At 44.3% G+C, this 11267-nt stretch overlaps 1 pseudogene; it reads left to right on the top strand.

Annotated features, from left to right (window-relative positions):
- Positions 1–725: 725 nt before the first annotated feature.
- On the top strand, positions 726–849 carry LOC141114658 (U2 spliceosomal RNA; annotated as a pseudogene).
- The last annotated feature ends 10418 nt before the right edge of the window (positions 850–11267 follow it).

Raw genomic sequence — 11267 nt, 5'->3', positions numbered from 1 at the left:
TTCTGAACTACACATCCCATGATGCTTTGCTCTGAATCCTATCACAGGAAAAAAAGGAAATGACACATAGAGTCCAGCAAACACTAGAGTTAGCCAACCCCATATTAATAACACAGAAAAATGTCTCTGGATTGCAGGCATAATAGCCAGGTCCTGGCTACATAAGTATTTGACCCCTTCGCAAAACATGACTCAGTACTTGGTGGCAAAATCCTTGTTGGCAATCACAGAGGTCAGACGTTTCTTGAAGTTGGCCACCAGGTTTGCACACATGTCAGAAGGGATTTTGTCCCATTCCTCTCCTCCTGTTCATTAGTAATCTTCAGACGGGCCTGTACATGTGCTTTCTTGAGCAGGGAGACCGTGCGGACGCTGTAGGATTTCAGTCCTTCATGGCGTAGTGTGTTACCAATTGTTTTCTTGGTGACCATGGTCCCAGCTGCCTTGAGATTGACAAGATTCTCCCGTGTAGTTCTGGGCTGATTCCCCACCATTCTCATGATCATTGAAACTCCACAAGATGAGATCTTGCATGGAGCCCCAGACCGAGGGAGATTGACAGTTATTTTGTGTTTCTTCCATTTGTGAATAATCGCACCAACTGTTGTCACCTCTCACCAAGCTGCTAGGCGATGGTGTTGTAGCCCATTCCAGCCTTGTGTAGGTCTACAATCTTGTCCCTGACATCCTTGGATGGATCTTTGGCCTTGGCTATGGCGGAGAGATTCGCTTCCCGGCCTTTTGGCTAAGATCAAGTGTAGTATCTGTTCTTATCGGTTGCCAAGAGGAGGTCCTGTGCTAGTGCCCCGACTATGGTGGAGGTAGGGGTGGCGGCTATGCAAATCCTCTGGTGTAATGGTACTTAGAAGGTTAGTATTGTTGCGAACAGAACCCGGAGCGTCCTAATGACCTTGGAGGCCGGCATGGTACCCCTGGTGAGGATGGAGAGGCACTGGGTCTGGCTGAAGGCCGGGTCATCTCAGCCTTCTGGCTAAGATCAAGTGTATTCCTGTTCCTGTCAGTGTCCGGTGGAGGCGCTGTGCTGTCATCCCGATTTTGAGCATGGGTCGGCGTGTGGTCATGCAAATCCACTGATATGATGTGAGACTGGAAGGTTAGTATCGGCAGGAACCAAAACCGGAGTGGCCTAACGAACTTGGAGGCCGGGAATAGGTTTTCCCTGAGAAAACCGGAAGGGCTCACTATCTGGCAGGGATGGGGATTGCACTGGTCTGGCTGAAGGCCGGGTTTTGAAAAAAAGCCTGTGGTGTATGTGCCCCTGGAGTGGCAGTCCAGGGGTGCCTTAATCTCACTGTGAGTGAGGGTCGCTTTGAGTTATAGCACCAAAGTCACTGCACTATCACACTTTTTTTTACACCTGCCTCTTAGGCCGAGCCTTTTGGCTAGGACCAGAGGAATTTTTTATTCCTGGCCGAAGAGCCGGCCATTGTAATGCACAACGGCACCTTTCACGCCCTCTCTTCACTTCCTTCCCCCACTGTATTTATTTATTTATTTGCTTGTTTGTTGTGTCACTTTTGTCTTTATTTTGATGTACACGTTTGTCTTCCCATTTGACTGGTAGGTCCTCGGGCCTGCCCTGAACGTCTTGGGAGGGGGTGGACATGGCCTTCTGGCTTAATTTGCCCTCTCTCATGGGGTCTCCCTTCAGGGGAGCCCCACCTAGTTCTTGGGTCGGTCTGTCTCAGCAGACCTTCCAAAGAATGGGATCCATCTGGTTTTGGCCAGATGGACCAAATGAAGTACCTCAGTCCCCGTCTGGAGCCTAACACCCCGGGGGATCAGTGTCAAGGTCCTTCTCCTTTGGAGGACTATGTGTATACCCTGTGCACATTTTGTGTCTCACATTTATGTGTGCACTTTGTTTTGCATCGGGTGGAATTTTTGGAGTGTGTTCACACACCAGAGGTTTTACATTTTTTATGGCGGAGAGATTGGAATCTGATTGATTGCTTCTATGGACAGGTGTCTTTTATACAGGTAACAAGCTGAGATTAGGAGCACTCCCTTTAAGAGAGTGCTCCTAATCTCAGCTCATTACCTGTATAGAAGACACCTGGGAGCCAGAAATCTTGCTGATTGATAGGGGATCAAATACTTATTTCACTCATTAAAATGCAAATCAATTTATAACTTTTTTGACATGCATTTTTCTGGATTTGTTTATTGTTATTCTGTCTCTCACTGTTAAAATAAACCTACCATTAAAATTATAGACTGATCATTTCTTTGTCAGTGGGCTAATGTACAAAATCAGCAGGGTATCAAATACCTTTTTCCCTCACTGTACATAAAGTGTAAAGTAAAATAAATAAGAGGTTTAGGTTGACTATGGACATTGGCAGGCAATTTAGTATATGAGCATAAAATGGGCAACCATACAAGGAAGAAAGATAAGTAAGGGTAGTTGCACACAGTACTGATGCATGAGCATCGGATATTCCTGGCATAAAAAACCTGAGGCTGGGCTATGTAGCACATGTGCGTATTTGCATATATTTGAGCGTATGGGTACACACGTGTAAAAACTCTTCTGGCTTTTTTTAATCTAGAGAGTGTGGCTTATGCACGTATTTTATTATCCTGCAGAATAGGAAATAACTTTGACAGAAATTGCTACTCAACATCCCCACTGATGAACCATCCCCCAGAGTGGTGAGGCAAGCTGTGTAAAGTGGTTAGAGAGCGTGAGCAACAGTAATACCTCGTACACACGATTGGATTGTTGGTCAACAATTGGAATTTTGTCCGAAGGGCGTTGGCTCAAACTTGTCTTGCATACACACGGTCACACAAATGTTCGCCAACAATTACAAATGTAGTGACGTACTAGACGTACTACATGTTTTTTCAGCTCTTTAGCGCCACCCTTTGGACTCCTTCTGCTAATTTAGTGTTAGTAGAAGTTTGGTAAGTGTTGATTCGCGCTTTTCTTTTCACGTTTTTCATTTAGCACTTTTCGGTTCGCACTTTTCATTTCATGCTTTTCATTTCGTTTCTGAATGGCCGTTCGTCAACCAGACATGTTGCGGAATCAGAGGAGATAACGTGTTATTTATTATTGGCCTTGGAGTTATTGCTTTGACATTATTTTTTTGGTTGAATAATGATTTGATTTGGTATATTTTCTATATTTTTGGATGCATAGAATGCACTTTTTTTGGTTAAGTTCTATTGGCAGATAGCATGTCTATTTTTATTTATTTTCTTTTCTTAATGCACAATAAAAAAAATTGTGTAGAATAATACTTCGCTATGTGTTTTACTTCAAATGACAGTTTGGGAGTAGGCAGTTACATTTTAAAAAATACAATGTAAAATTAACAAGGGACACCAACATAGTTGTATCTTTGATCTTAAAAACCACGGGATAATGGTGTTGTGGTAACTTGCCCAAATAAAAAAAAAAAAAGCATAATAATATTATTCTTGATATCACTAGAAAAAAAAAAGCCTTTGAAAATTAGTTTGCAATAACTCCATCAGTATCACCAGCAAAGCAGCTTCATTATTATCCCATTAAAGAAGAAGAGAATTGTGCGCTGCATTTCGAGATTTCATAATTTGCCACGTCTCGAATATTAATTCTCCATTACAAACGCTAGTTTACAAGACCGACTGCTTTTGCTTCCGAGCATGCGTGTTTGTACTTTGGACACGATCGGAAAATCCAACAACACACATTTGTTGGCGGAAAATTTGAAGACATGCTAGCCAACATTTGTTGGAGAATTTTCCGCCAACAGCCTGACATCGAACATTTCCCGTCGGAAAGTCCGATCGTGTGTACGAGGCATAAGGGTAAGGAGGAAAATTTGTAAAATGAAGAGGAAGATAGATTTTTGACTAAAGTGTCATTAAATTTAAAATATACTCGAAAAGGCACCCAGTCATCTCCTTTTACTAAACGTATTAATTTACTTTAATATCAGAGCTCTTTTAGCTTCTTTTTTCACTTGTGTACTGCGTTGCATTGCGTTACAATATGCACATCAATGTACATAATTCCCATCTTTGACATTTGGTGAGCTACAATGCATGTGTGCATTGAGGTCCCATTTAAAATGAATGGCTCATCAACACACCCAACAGCCAATTGTGCATTACTGCAATACACAGAATACATTCTTAATGTTATCCAAAGTAAAGTTTGGAAAAAAGAAGCAATCTTTTTTTTTTTGCAACTCTGGCTAATTTATTTTCACTAAGGTGGTATTCGGTGGTATTCGTCATGCACTAGGTTGAAGGAGAAATTAATAACTTTTTTTTTTTTACTTGGGCAGTGATAAGAAAGATTTATTTTTAATTAGAGCTAGCACCCGCAGCAGTGACATATATAATCCCCCAAAATGCTGTGTCCGCACCATTCCTCCACCCCCCTTTCCTCCCACTGATCCTCTTTTGGCCAGTACAATATCTGCTTCTGTCCAGGTAACCATCATATATGACGAGAAAGAAGAAGCAGATTTTCATGGCCACAACTAAAAAGTGTTGAAGCCCAGGGGAGTTGTTTGTTCTTTTGGACATTAAGGCTGTGTTCACACTATTGCGAATTGGATGCTGGCTTCCCCGCATCCAATTCATATAGCAGGAGATTGTGACCGGCTCTATATGGAGCCAGTTCACACATCTTCGCAGCATTGCCCTGTGCGTCTTTTGGTCCATTTCAGTTCCAAATTCAGCCCAAAATTCGAGTTGAAATCGGACCTGAAACGGTGAATGGAGACGCACCGGACTCCTACTGTGAGCCGCTGAGTGTTCTACTGTGAACCCAGCCTAAAGCCTTACTCCATGTTTACTTTCACTTTAAATAGTTAAAGTATACAGTGAGGGAAAAAAAGTACTTGATCCCCTGCTGATTTTGAACGTTTGCCCACTGAAAAAGAAATGACCAGTTTATAATTTTAATGGTAGGTTTATTTTAACAGTGAGAGACAGAATAACAACAAAAATATCCAGAAAAACGCATTTCAAAAAAGTTTAAAATTGATTTGCATTTTAATGAGTAAAATAAAAGTACCGTATTTATCGGCATATAACACGCACTTTTTTCCCCTTAAAATCAGGGGAAAATCATGGGTGCGTGTTATACACCGAACTGCTGCCTCGGAGGGTAAGGAGGGAACCAGCGCTGCTGAAATAGACAGAGCCGAGTGTACTGTGTACTGTGTCCCGCCTCCTAGCATTTACGTCCTGCCATTGGACCGGTGTTGTGACCATCTTAGGAGGCGGGCCAAGGGGCGGGACTGGGCGGGACTGCAAGACGAGCCGAGAGGAGCCGAATACACAGGACATCCGGCTCTGTCTATCTCGGCGGCACAATAATTTAAAAGATCATGCTGCAATTTCGGGCAAGGCTGCAGATGGACACTGGGGAAGGCTGCAGATGGACACTGGGCAAGGCTGCAGATGGACACTGGGCAAGGCTGCAGATGGACACTGATCATTCTGCAATGATGGGCAAGGCTGCAGATGGACACTGATAAGGCTGCATTGATGGGCATTTAAAATGCAAGTTTTTTCCTTAAACTTCCCTCCTAAACTTGGGGTGCGTGTTATACGCCGATAAATACGGTATTTGATCCCCTTTCAACCAGCAAGATTTCTGGCTCCCACATGTCTTCTATACAGGTAATGAGCTGAGATTAAATACGCTCTCTTAAAAGGAGTGCTCCTAATCTCAGCTTGTTACCTGTATAAAATACACCTGTCCACAGAAGCAATCAATCAATCAGATTCCAATCTCTCCACCAAGGCCAAAGGATGTCAGGGACAAGATTGTAGACCTACACTAGGCTGGAATGGGCTACAACACCATCACCAGGCAGTTTGGTGAAAGGGTGACAACAGTTGCAAAAGGAAGAAACACGAAATAACTGCCAATCTCCTTCGGTCTGGGGCTCCATGTGAGAATCTTGTCAATGATCTCAAGGCAGCTGGGACCATAGTCACCAAGAAAACAATTGGTAACACACTACAACGTGAAGGACTGAAATCCTGCAGCACCCGCAAGGTCCCCCTGCTCAAGAAAGCACATGTACAGGCCTGTCTGAAGTTTGCTAATGAACATCTGAATGATTTAGAGGAGAACTGGGTGAAAGTGTTGCGGTCAGATGAGACCAAAATCAAGCTCTTTGGTATCAACTCAACCTAATTGGAGTAGGAGGAATGCTGCCTGTGACCCCAAGAACACCATCCCCACTGTCAAACATGGAGGTGGAAAAATTATGCTTTGGTTTTGTTTTACTGCTAAGGGGACAGGACAATTTCACCGTATCAAAGGGACGATGGACGAGGCCAAGTACTGTCATATCTTGGATGAGACCTCCTTCCCTCAGCCACGGCGTTGAAAATGGGTCGTGGATGGGTATTGCAGCATGACAATGACCCAAAACATACGGCCAAGGCAACAAAGGAGTAGCTCAAGAAGAAGCGCATTAATTATTAGAGTGGAAGTATTCCAATGGGCACACTAGTTCTGGTGACCTGGGGGTCCCCAAGGGATTCCCTTGTTTTTCAGGGATTTCCTTTCAGTACCTGTTTGGCTATGGGACACAGATGGCGAAAAAAAATCTGACAAAGATTATAACCCTCCCTTGCTCTATCCAAAATGAAAAAAAGGCTTGTCTATAGTTCTACTTTAATTTGGGCCAAACTATTTGCGGTCACTTTCAGCGCTGTATTAGGCTCCATGCACACTGGATGCTTTGCTAACTCTTGTAGAATATTTTCCTCCTGACAACAGAGTTTTGGCAGAAAAAACGCTTGTAAACTTGTGTAACACGTTTGGTGCGTTAAGCACTTGTGCATTAATTCCTTTTTATTGGGCAGAATATATTCTGGCCAATTAAATAATTTTATGCTGAAGCGCTAAATGCACCTAGCACTTAGGCGAGTTTACATGCATTTTAGCATTTGTTCTGCCAAAATTCTGCTGCTCTTGGTAGCACTGGCTGTTGGGGTTTTTCTGCCTGTAAACTCCTCTAAATGCTTATGTATACATGGACACATAGGCTAACATGCAGGGGTGTTTGGAGGTAGGAAAAAAAAAAAGCCAAACACCCCTAGGAGCAGCACAAAAAAAACGTCCAGTGTGCATAAGACCTAAACTGTATGTAACATTAGCTACATACAGCATACAGCGCTGTGTTGTGGCAGAGGTACTGGAACTTCCTGTCTGCTGCTGGAACAAAACCAAGCCGAATTTCAATCAGTGTATGTCCAGCTTTAAGCCTGGTACACACCGGCCAAATGTCGGGAGACATTGGGCAGTTTAAAAAAAAAAAAAGTCCGACATTTGGCCGTGTGTATGTCAGTGTGTCCGGCCGGCTCTTGTCGGACGAGCATGCTGGAAAACCAAAAAAAAAAGAAAAATCCAGCTCATATAAAATCCAGTAACAGAAAAAGTCTACAACTCCTGGGGAGCACTCCACAGCAAACCAGGCCTCTTACCCTCGGGAGTGGACCACTAGATAATAGGTGCAGTGGGGTCATTAGGTCACCCCCACACACACACACCTCACCCTGGACTCGGGCCAGCGGTGGACACCAGGACCCCCCCCGCACCTGTTCCGAATCTGGGCGGAGATATTGTAGTGTGTGTAGTGATGTCATCATCATGTCTGCAGTGCAGTGTGAGTGTGAGGCTCGCTGGCTCAGTAGGGTAGAGAGGAAGAAGAAGGATGACACACTCACACAGTGACACACCAGGCGCAGCCGCGGCGCTGGAGGTGTGTTGTTCCAGCCCAGCGGGCTGTGGGGTGAACGGGTCAGCTGAAAAAAAAAAAAATACCAGGGCTTTCCTCACCGTCGGGAGGGTGTCACTCCTCTAGCGGGTGTCACCCCACACCCCCCTAGCAATGCCTCTGTATGGGTGGTCTGTAGCGCTCAAACACCCATCAGCTTTTGATCAAATTCACCATGGACTGCACAAGCACAAATCCAATTCTATTGTCCCCTCTGAGAGCATCTCTCCTCAGTTTTAAATGTGCCAGAACAAGAACAGAGACCACTTCATAGTGTAAGTTGTCAAAAGCACTTTGTGTTTATTAAAAACGTATCAGTTATACACACACATTGGCAGTAAAAAATGAGCATTTCACACAAAATACTCCAGTGGTTTCCAACCAGCAAGATGTCCGCAGTTCAACGCATGCAACGACGTCACGTATCCAGGCTCCACCCAACATGTTTCGTCATACCAGACGTCATCGGGGACAAACCAGCAGCCGACCGACTCCCGATGAGTGTCTTAGCCAATGGGAGAGAGCACTGATCAGAGTGTTCTGGTGGGGAGGCCGTATCCCTGTCAGAACACAACAGCCCAGTGAGGGAGATAGCTGTACTATCTTCGCATAGTGAGTACAGCGGCTCCAAACGAAGCTGTCATTTTTTTTTTTCGTTCAACCCAGCAGTTGGCTTTAGGCTACAATATAAGAGGAAGAGACGAGGCAGAATTTATCTTAAAAATAAACTTTAGAGAACATTTTTTTAGACACAATAACCACAAATATTGTACAATGGCTGGACAATATGTAAGCAGTTTAGTAAGGCCGCAATGTAAGATGGAGGGATGAGGCAAGTTTAATCTTGAAATGTAAATTAGAATGCATTATTTGAGAGGCAGTGCCCACAAATTTTGTACAGTGGCTGGAAAGCGTGTTAGCAGCTTGGTTAGGCTGCAAATTTAAAGGGAGATACAAGGCAGGTTTTATCTTGTAATAAAAATTAAGGTATATAATCTGAAAGACAAAAGCCACAAATATTGTTCAGTAGATAGTATGTAAGCAGCTTTGCTAGGTCATAATATAGGAGGAAGAGACAAGGAAGGTTTTATTGTGAAATAAATATTAGAGAGTATTATCTGAAAGACAATAGCCACAAAATGTTTTCAGTGCTTGAGCACTGGAATAAGCAACAAAGCTCTATGTACAATGTCGGATTTACCCTTCAGCAAACATTAGAAATTTGGCAGCTAATATTCAGTTGTGAAAATATTGTGTTGCACGTACCTTTACAGTGCTGGAACACCAGAATAGGCCACAAACTTTAAAGCTCAAAACAGGATCCAGCCTGCAGCAAACATTACAAATTAGGCAACTGAGATCCAGCTGCGGTAATAAGTGAGAAACTTTACCGTGCAGGAGAAAAGAAATAAGCCAGTAGAGGAAGCAGAAGCTGGTAATGGTGGCAGGTATAATTTTTTTTAAGAGAGGGGAAGAAATAAAAGTTTAGCCTGTAGCATCAGCAGCAGTGGTTTTGCAGTCATTGGTAAGACAAGACAGGTTAAGTTTAACCATCTCAGTACAGGGCACTTTCACCCCTTTCATGCCGCTGATCGGCTCTCCTCACCTCACACTCTGTCAGTGTGAGGTGAGGAGAGTCGATATAAACGGCATCTCCTCCTTTACATGTGACTGGCTGTGATTGGACACAGCTGATCACAGGGGTAAAGAGCCACAGCCGTGGCTCTTTGCAGTGACCGCGGCTAAACTGGGCGCCGTCATATGATATCATCCCCGATCAAGAGCCACCCCGCTCCGCCTACATTTGTCTATATGGCGTGCAGGAGGTGGTTAATAAAAGTGAACCGGTCAGGGGACAGTGAGATTTGCTTTCCCGTAACAAAACCTCCTGCAGAGCTAGAGAGCCTCCTAGACGGCAGACTGCCCGCAAGGCAAGCCAGAGACTTCAACACATACTGTGCAATCTCCAGTCAGTATGAACACCCAATAGTCAGTGGGGTCCTTGTGTCTGAAAAAGCCTACATCGAAGTAAGCAGGTGGATGTTAAATGTCTTCTGTTTACTGAAAATGTTTTACCATTTTGTAGTTAAAGTGATTGTAAAGCTTCGATTATTTAAAGAAAAATAACAAACATGTCATACTTACCTCCACTGTGCAGCTCATTTTGCACAGAGTGGCCCTGAACACCGTCTTCTGGGGTCCCTTGGCGGCTCTCGCGGCCCCTCCCCACATCAGATACCCCCCTAGGAAAAGCACAATCCCGAGGGGTTACCTTGCAGGCACGTCCATAGCTGCCGAATGTATGAATGTATGCCGAATGTATGACCCTGCCACCCAGCGCCCGCATCATTGGATTTGATTACCAGCAGCGGGAGCCAATGGCTGCGCTGCTATCAATCTATCCAATCAAGAGCCGAGAACCCCGGGCAGAGGGACAGCGCTTCCCTGCCGGGTGAAGTTCCAGGGCTCAGGTAAGTAAAACGAGGAGGCCGGTTACTGCCAGGTGTTTTTTCACCTTAATGCAAAGGATGCATTAAGGTGAAAAAACACAAGGGTTTACAACCCCTTTAATGCATGTGCTTTAAATTTAGAGTAATCATTTTGCACTGTTTAATTGTGTTTGTCCTGCTGAGGTGGTACTTCCTGGGAGGTAAGGGTTAACTCTGCTGGCCAGGTTTTCCCAGGCTTTTTGGGGGAAATACCACTCTCTGTTGGGGCAAACACATAAAAAAGGAGGAAACCACCTCTTGGGGGTGCTGTAGTTAGTAAGACAGCTGAAAGTTTGGTTTCAGATCTCCCCAGCCAAGGACATGCTGCTAAGGATGTGATCCACTATTTTGAACTTAAACCACCCCTTGTGGAAGCAAAGTTGGGGTTCCTGGGGTATGGACTCCATGCTTGAACAAAGGACTCTAAAAACTTTCTCACCTATTTAAGGTATTAAGGTGCTGTGATTGGCCCAGGTACCATGTGATAGCGGTGGGCCAATCACGGCATCACTCAAAAAGGAAACACAGCTCTTATAAATGAAATTCATTAATAACAGCTTCGTTGATATTGTGATCATGTGATCACATAGTGATCACGATCTTCCAGCTGCCAAAGGCGTATCACAAGAACATGATTTATTAGGGGACAAGATGAGTTAGAGAAGATGCAGTACAAATGTCTAAAGTGCAGTGAAGCTATTTGGAGGAGGCTATATTGCTGTTGCTACAGTACGAGTGTCGGGTACATAAGCAACCAGCCAGTCAGGAAGTGGTGTGACTTGGCAGACGGAGTTCCCTGGTATTGAAGGAGCTTGTGTGCTTAGGCTCCTTCCCTAGCGACTGGTACCCCAATACTGGGTCTGACTCAAGGCATGGGGTGCCCTAGGGATTTAGTCTGCAGGTCATGGAAGACGAAGTAAAGATAAGAATTGTTTTAAGTTGGTAGTGCTACCTTAATGCCAGCCTTGCGTTAAATGGCGGTCTCAGCTCACCTTTGGGGGCAAGAGCAAGC

Source organism: Aquarana catesbeiana, linkage group LG12 (genome assembly GCF_042186555.1).
Source record: "Aquarana catesbeiana isolate 2022-GZ linkage group LG12, ASM4218655v1, whole genome shotgun sequence".
In the NCBI taxonomy this organism is placed as follows: Eukaryota; Metazoa; Chordata; class Amphibia; order Anura; family Ranidae; genus Aquarana; species Aquarana catesbeiana.
The sequence above is the reverse complement of the archived record's forward strand: the minus strand, read 5'-3'. Positions and strand labels throughout refer to the sequence as shown.